This window comes from Schistocerca cancellata, chromosome 1, assembly GCF_023864275.1.
Source record: "Schistocerca cancellata isolate TAMUIC-IGC-003103 chromosome 1, iqSchCanc2.1, whole genome shotgun sequence".
NCBI classification, from domain to species: Eukaryota; Metazoa; Arthropoda; class Insecta; order Orthoptera; family Acrididae; genus Schistocerca; species Schistocerca cancellata.
This window is the reverse complement of record NC_064626.1, coordinates 267,432,458-267,440,360: the sequence shown is the minus strand read 5'-3', so window position 1 is coordinate 267,440,360 and position 7,903 is coordinate 267,432,458. Positions and strand designations below refer to the sequence as shown.

The 7,903-nt window shown below is 44.6% G+C and overlaps 1 non-coding gene across 1 annotated transcript; it reads right to left on the bottom strand.

The window, feature by feature from the left end:
* Nucleotides 1-5,714: 5,714 nt before the first annotated feature.
* On the bottom strand, nt 5,715-5,789 carry Trnat-ugu (transfer RNA threonine (anticodon UGU)). The gene has a single exon. It is a non-coding gene; the product is annotated as a tRNA-Thr (tRNA).
* Between the last annotated feature and the right edge of the window lie 2,114 nt (nt 5,790-7,903).

The following is a 7,903-nucleotide window of genomic DNA, read 5'->3' as shown; positions in this document are numbered from 1 at the left end:
GAGCCGTCGGTAACTATCCAGCAGTGTAGTGTCATCGGCGAATTGCGCAATAATTTCATTTTCTGTTGTTGAACCGTGAACAGCGTCGGCGAGAGGACAGAGCCCTGTGGTATTCTTCCTTCTAGTATTTTGACTTCAGACCGCTTTCCGTGTATTTGGACAAAACATCTACCGTCTTTTAGATAGCTGTCCACAATTTTATGGTAACAGTCTGGTACGTCTGTATCTTCCTTGAGACTGGAGACAAGATTATCCCTCCATACTTTATCATATGCCTTTTCGGCATAAGGAAGACTGCTGCTGTGTACCGGGAGTAGTTCATGTTTTTTGTAATATATTCGGTAATTCTTAGCACTTGCAATTCGGCGTAAAGCGTTTCTTGAAATGTGGACTGTTTTCTCCTGATTATGTTTCCGTCCAGCAGTGGTTAGCTGATGCGTGGGAGTAGCACTCGCTCCAGCACTTTGGACATAGTGGTGAGGAAGCTTATAGGTCAGTGATTTTCCGGTTTCTTTAGGTACTTTCCTGTTTTTTGGTGTCGGCACAATTTTGGAGATCTTCCACGCTTCTGGAAAGTGGTATTGCAAGAGGCAGGCGTTGAAGATTCTGGTGATAGGGACCAAGGGATTTCGCGGCAGGTGTTGTAGTTGGCTCCGGGTGCTGAGTTGGTACCAAGTCTGCTTATGATTCTTTTTATTTCTGCTGGTGTGGTAAGTTTTGGTTGATCATTTGGCGGCTTTTCCCTTACATTCCGGGCTACGGTCATAACATGACGTTCGAATTCGGTAAGCGTCTTGTTGGGGATGTTCCTATTCCTCGATTCTGTTTTGTTATTCATAAGTTGTTGCGAAAAATTCCGACTGGCGTAGGGCATCGAAGACTGGAGTGTTATCTTGTAACAAAGCCTAATTTCTTGGTTTGGTCCCTCTGATGGTTTTGATTAACTTCCAATTCTCTCTAGCCTTGAGTTTGAGTGTACTCATTTTGTCTTCCCAGACTTCTGCTTCCCATTCCAGCACGCGGCGAATTTCCTTAGTTAGCCTGTTTGCTTCTCTCCTGTCCTGCGGATTTCGAGTGCGAAGCCATCTGCGTCTTGCTGTGTTTTTCAACTATTTGAGGTCTTGGGTTAGGAGTGGAAGAGTATGGAGATTGGATTGCTGGACAATCACCTTCGTGAATGCGTGCCTGTAGGCGGTTTTAATTTCGTACATCAACGTACCTATTCCTTCTTCAATTCGTTGGTGCGAGCTGAGGTCTATTGTCAGGCGCACGTTGTTGTTGAGCCACCTTTCGAATTGTTCCAAGTCTATGGTCGTGTTGTGGCGCTGTCGTGGTGGTTCTATTGCATTGTCTGTGTGTCCAACCACCGGGAGGTGATCGGGAGTTACGACGTCTTCCATTGCCCTTGCGTGAAGGTCAGGGTTCAGGTTCTTTGCTATGAAGATATCAAGGACATCAGGTTTGTGTCAGTGATTAAAGGGGGTGTAAGTCACATCTTCTGGGGCCGTTATTACTGCATGAAAGCGTCTCTCCAAGTCGTGTAGCTGGTTACCGCGTGCGTTGTTTCGATGTGAATTCCACGCTGCATTTTTCGCATTTAGGTCCCCGCCGAGAAACACACGGTTGCGGTTGTCAAAGATCTGGAGGAAGTCATTCTCTCCGAGGATTTCCCTGGGGCTGAGATACGCACCCACCAGGGTGACCTTGCCTTGCGATGGTTCGACAATATTGTGGCCTCCAGGGACGTCTTGGGCGGTGTGTGATGTGTAATCAAGGGAAAATGGCTGTCCCTCCTTCCTGTTTGTTGGCACGGTCTGTCCTGTGGCACATTATATTTCGTAGTTTGAATGTCTCTCTGGGGCGTAAGTGCCTTTTAGTCACAAATAGTACGTCTATTTTGTGATTTTCCACAAATTCATTTAGTGGGCCCTTTCTGGGAAGTTTGGTGACCAGCGAAAGTGTTTAAACTTAGAAGACTGTTTATGGAGCCACTCTGTAGCAATCCTGAACTTGTGGGGTGTCACATTGTCCTGCTGGAATTGTCCAAGTCCGTAGGAATGCACAATGGATATGATTGAATGCAGGTGATCAGATAGGATGCATACGTATGTGTCACCTGTCAGAGCCTTCACCAGCTTGAACAGTCCCCTGCTGACATGTAGGTAGTCTCCATATCCGTACACGCCCATCCGCTCGATACAGTCTGAAACGAGACTCGTTCGATCAGGCAACATGTTTCCAGTCATCAACAGTGCAGTGTCGGTGTTGAAAAGGCCCAGGCGAGGCATAAAGCTTTGTCATTCAGTCATCTATGGTACATGAGTGGGCCTTTGGCTCCGAAAGCCCATATCGATTATGTTTCGTTGAATGTTTCGCACGCTCACACTTGTTGATGGCCCAGAATTGAAATCTGCAGCAATTTGCAGAAGAGTTGCACTTCCGTCACATTGAACGATTCTCTTAAGTTGTTGGTCCTGTTCTTACAGGAACTTTTTCCGGTCGCAACAATGTCGGAGATTTGATGTTTTAGCCGATTCCTGATATTCACGGTACACTCGTGAAATGGTCGTACTGGAAAATCCCCACTTCATCGCTACCTCGGAGATGATGTGTCCCATCGCTAGTGCGCCGACTATAATCCACGTTCAAACTCACTTAAATCTTAATAACCTGCCATTGTGGCAGCAGTACCCGATCCAACAACTGCACCAGACACTCGTTGTTTTATACAGGCGTTGCCTACCGCGTCGCCGTATTCTACCTGTTTACATAACTCCGTTTTTGAATACGCATCTCTATACTAGTTTCTTTGACACTTCATTGTAATTATATGACTGAAATACAAGATAGTTATCTGAAGTGTAATATTTTAATTTGCAAATAAGTATTAAAATTTGCACGATTTTCTGTGTTTTCCCGAGACGAGAGAGAGAAAGAAAGAAAGAGAGAGAGAGAGAGAGAGAGAGAGAGAGAGAGAGAGAGAGAGATGGAAAATGTTATTCATTACGTGTGGCAGTGTATTCGGCTGATCTGAACTGTCATCTAAGATGATGATGTTTTTGTTGCCTTCGTAATCGTCGTCCTCTTCAGTTTGAAGACTGGTTTGATGCAGCTCTCGACGCTACTCTTTCCTGTGCAAGCCTCTTCCTCTCTGAGTAGCTACTGCGAATTATATGCATTTGAACCTGCTTACCGTGTTCGTCTCTTTATCTCCCGCTGATGAGTCCTTGATGTCACAGAATGCGTCGTATCAACCGATCACTTTTTTTAGTCCATTCTTACCACTAATTTATTTTCTTCCCAGTTTTATTCAGTATCTCGTCATTTGTTACATGGTCTGCCCATCCAGTCTTAAGTAATCTTCTGTTGCGCCGCATTTCAAAAGCTTTTGCTGTCTTTTTCTCTGAACTGCAAATTTTTCACTTTCACATCCGTACATTCCACACTCCACACATGTGGGTTCAGAAAAGACTGCCTAACAAATTTATTTTTGATGTTAACGATCTTCTTTTTCATAAATGCTTTTCTTGTCATTGCCTGTCTACATTATACATCATCTCTACTTCTACCACGATCGGTTATTTTGCTCCCCAAATACCTAAAGTCATCTTCTACTTTCAGTGTCATTTTCTAATCAGTTCACTGAGCATCACCTGATCTGATTCGGCTACATTCCATTTCGCTTGTCTTGCTTTTGTTGATGTTAATCTTATATTCTCATTTTAAGACTGTCCATTCCGTTCAAGTGTTCCTCCGGATCCATTTGCTCCGTCGCACACTGTTTACAGTGCAATACAGATAAAAAGCTAAATTGGGCAAGAAACCCAACAGAAGGAACCACCAGAAGCCGTGGGTCTCTTATACCAAAATACATCTACATTGGCATCTACATAGACACTCCGCAAGATACCGTACGGTGCTTGGCGGAGGATACTGCGAACATTTCCCTTTCTATTCCATTCGCAAATAGAGCGAGCGAAAAACGACTGTCTGTATGCCTCCGTATTTCTCGAATCTTATCTTCGTTGTCCTTACGCGCAGTGTTTGTTGACGGCAGTACAATCATTAGACAGTCAGCTTTAAATGCCGGATCTTTAAATTTTCTCAATAGCGTTTCTCGGAAAGAAGGTCGCCTTCACTCCCATTTGAGTTCCCGAAACCTCTCCGTAACACTTACGTGCTGTTCGATCCTACCGGTAACAAATCTAGCAGCCTGCCTCTGATTTGCTCCGACGTCTTCCTTCAATCCGACCTGGCACGGATCCCAAACGCTCGAACAGTACTTAAGAATAGGTCGCACCAGCGTCCTATATGCGGTCTCCTTTACAGGTGAACCACACTTTCCTAAATCCTTCCCAATAAACAGACTAGAAATACTGTAACCGAGCATTACGGGTTCGTTCCTTCTACTCATCCGCAATAGCTTCCACTTTCCACATTTAGAGCTAACTGCGATTCATCACACCAACTAGAAATGTTGTCAATGTCATCTTCTATCTTCCTGCAGTCACTCAACTTCGACACCTTACCGTACACCACAGGATCATCAGTAAACAACCGCAAATTGCTGTTCACCCTGTGCGCCACATCATTTATGTGTATAGAGAACAACAGCGGTGCTATCACACATCCCTGCGACACTGCTGACGACGTTCTTGTCTCTGATGAACACTGGCCGTCGAGGGCAACATACTGGGTTCTATTACTTAGGAAGACTTCGAGCCACTCACATATGTGTGAACTTGTTCCATATGCTCGTGCCTTCGTTAACGGGCTGCAACGGGGCAACGTGTCATATGCTCTCCGGAAATAATCAGAAGGTAACCTTCAACGATCTCCGAACGTTTGTCGCCAGAGTTCTGGCATATCCTTTAGATAGGGTCTGGTCACACGATGAATGACGATCGTGCATTACAGCAACACTTTTTTATACCTATGTTATTCTAACAAAGCCTCTTTTTAAACACAGTCCCGTAATTCACCCATCCACGATACTCAATTTAATTACTCGTTATTGTAACCACTTGTGTATTCTGTGTTACGAGGTTACAGCCACATAAGATTGTACGCCGGAACTTTGAAAGACAGACGTGACTGTGCGCGTTGTATTTGACAGCTAAGGGGGCGTGCTGGCCGTACTTTGCTGAAGTCAAGACTACTGGTTTTGCCACGTGGTCTGAGAGAATCAGGCAGCACCCGGCTGTTTGAGAGGAACGTGATGGTCTATTCAGTAAGTACAGTAGTCTTTCTTTTTTGCCATGGCAGCTAGCCATTAGGGGAAAATAAGACGAGTGCGAGCATGTAAAAGCAGTCTCAGTGAGATCAGTATTCTGAGCTATATAAAAGGTCAGCTTCTCACAAAATAAAAATATATCGATAAAAGTAGAGGCGGCGTAGTAAATTAGGCTATTTGTAAAGCTGTTTTCATTTGTTTGTTATTTTTAAAGAGCATTTCTCGTGAGTTAACTTTTGCACGAAGAAACCGCAATTTCAAAGGAAACTAAAAGATTCAGCAGAAAACTAAGAAAATTATCGAAAATCTGGAAAAATTTCGGTCATTTGGTTTGTTGCCAACGGCCTTGCCGCAGTGGTAATGACAGTTCCCATCATATTACCGAAGTTAAGCACCGTCGGGCTTGAGTAGCACTTGAATGAAATTAGAATTATATATTAATACCTTCAGCTGCTGACGGGCGTTGACAGGTGAAAATGTGTGCCCCGACTGGGACTAGAACCCAGGCTCTTCTGCTTACATGGCAGACGCTCTATCCATCTGAGCCACCGAAGGCACAGGGGGTAGTGCGACTGCAGGGACTATCTCCGGCACGCCTCCCGCGATACCCACATTCTCACCTCATATGTCCACACACTACATTCGTAGTGTCTCTATCCAACACTCTCATTACTCGTGAAAGACATTCTTACCAAGTCCCGTAAGAGTTCGAGTAATATGTGTTCATCCGCACAGAGGAGGAATGTGATGGCCGATATTGCCAGAACTATATGCTTGAAAGAACAGACGTCATATCCATATTAGTATATAGCACTTGAATGGGTCACCGTCCGGGTCTGCCGAGTGCTGTTGGCAAGGGCGGTGCACTCAGCCCTTGTGAGGTGGCTGAGGAGTTACTTGACTGAGAAGTAGCAACACCAGTCACGAAAGCTGACAACAGCAGGGAGTGCGGTGCGCTGACCGGATATGTGAAAATCGCACCCAGTGAAAATCGCGCGCAACCAGAAATCTGTGAAATTTGCACCCAGTTTTGCAGGGAGCTACCTGTTCAAGGACAGAGCCTACCTGCGCCCCCTGGGAGTTGTTATCTACCGGAAACGATCCCTTTGTGGTACGGTCTGCCTGCACTCGAGAAGTCCTCGTCCACCCAAGTGACTGACTGCTTGACTAGAAACTGTCGGAGTGAGTTTAACTTTCGGAGTGTCCAGTTCGTTCGCCTTGTTTCTCTGCGTGCTCATACGTTGGATATGGAACTGTCAACAACCTCCCACGGTAAATCATGTGCCCACTATGCTGGTTACTCGTACATAAAGAGAACCGAAGCAGATGGGACTGTGATATGGCGCTGTTCGAAACATAGTAAAATATATTGCCTAGGAATGCTTAAGACCAAAGACTGTATCATGCTTAGTTCAAGCGAGCATCAATGTGGGTCACCGGTTGACGCTCGTTCAGAAGTAAAAAAAGACGTTGAATCAAGCGAAGAAGAGATTACAAGAGGAAAAGACTTCGATTTCTAAAATATATACCGAAGAGCTAGGCGACTTGCACAATCGAACGTATGATTTTGTTACCGAAATGCCAGAACAGCAAGCAATGAAGAGAATCCCACACATGTACCGGGCCAAATTACAAGGGTGTCAGAAAGAGCCAGACACATGAGACGAAGTTGCTCTTCAGGCAGAGTTACTAACCATGAATGACAGCAGCAGTTTTCTCTTTTTGGAGATAGGACCATAATTCCAGTGGAAAAGGAGAAAGAGAGGCTCCAAAGACAAGATTTTTTTATGGATGGGACTTTCAAATGCTGTAGAAATCAATTTTCACAAATATATACTCTTCAAGCAGACTTCGGCAGTTAAAAGTACGGAACAAACATCTATCCGGTGGCGTTTGCATTCTTGCCGGCTACTCTCCAGATGTTGTTTGCCCACCTTCTTGGTGCACCACGTTGTTGGGGGCTTTTACTGTTCATAATGGACGAGAGAGAACAAGGTGATAGTATGGAGTCGGTTGCGCTCCGTCTAGTCAGTCACAGACGGTCCAGTTGCGTCAAAGAAGCGTGCGCACGGCTCTGTCGCATTCTCTCCGAGTACGTAAGAGCTGTAATTTGGAAATAGCACTCATCAGACGGTGTTGTTGACTGCGCACAACCACTACGAGTCGTATGTGCAATGAAAATGAAACAACTTAGAGGAGTTTCGAATTGGTGCCCCAGTGAAGCAATTTCTCGGAATATGCATTTATTTTATAACGCTGGAATTAGTTTTTACTAGCACTCATATTTTTTTTTTCATTTACGTAACAACGTAATAGCCCCAAGGTGCTATTGCTTCACCAGCTGATGATGGAATATCTGCGAATCTTGGAAATTATGAAGAGGGAGCTTTCGCTCCAAATTAAGTATAGGAAATAACAACAGAATTACAGGCAACAGACCTTTATACGTACGTTATATTGCTCAAAAAATGATCCGCGCCATTAAATACCTGCTAACGCGTGTAATCTTTAACTTTAAATGTCAAAGGGATGAAAAATAAAACGACGAAATGAAGTCAGTCTGTTCTAAAGTACAAATCTCTGCGCATTTGTGAAGTTAAAATCCACTGTCAGGTAACATCCATAACCGTGCTGCTCCTACCAATGCGCAGTAGCAAACTTGGATCCAAG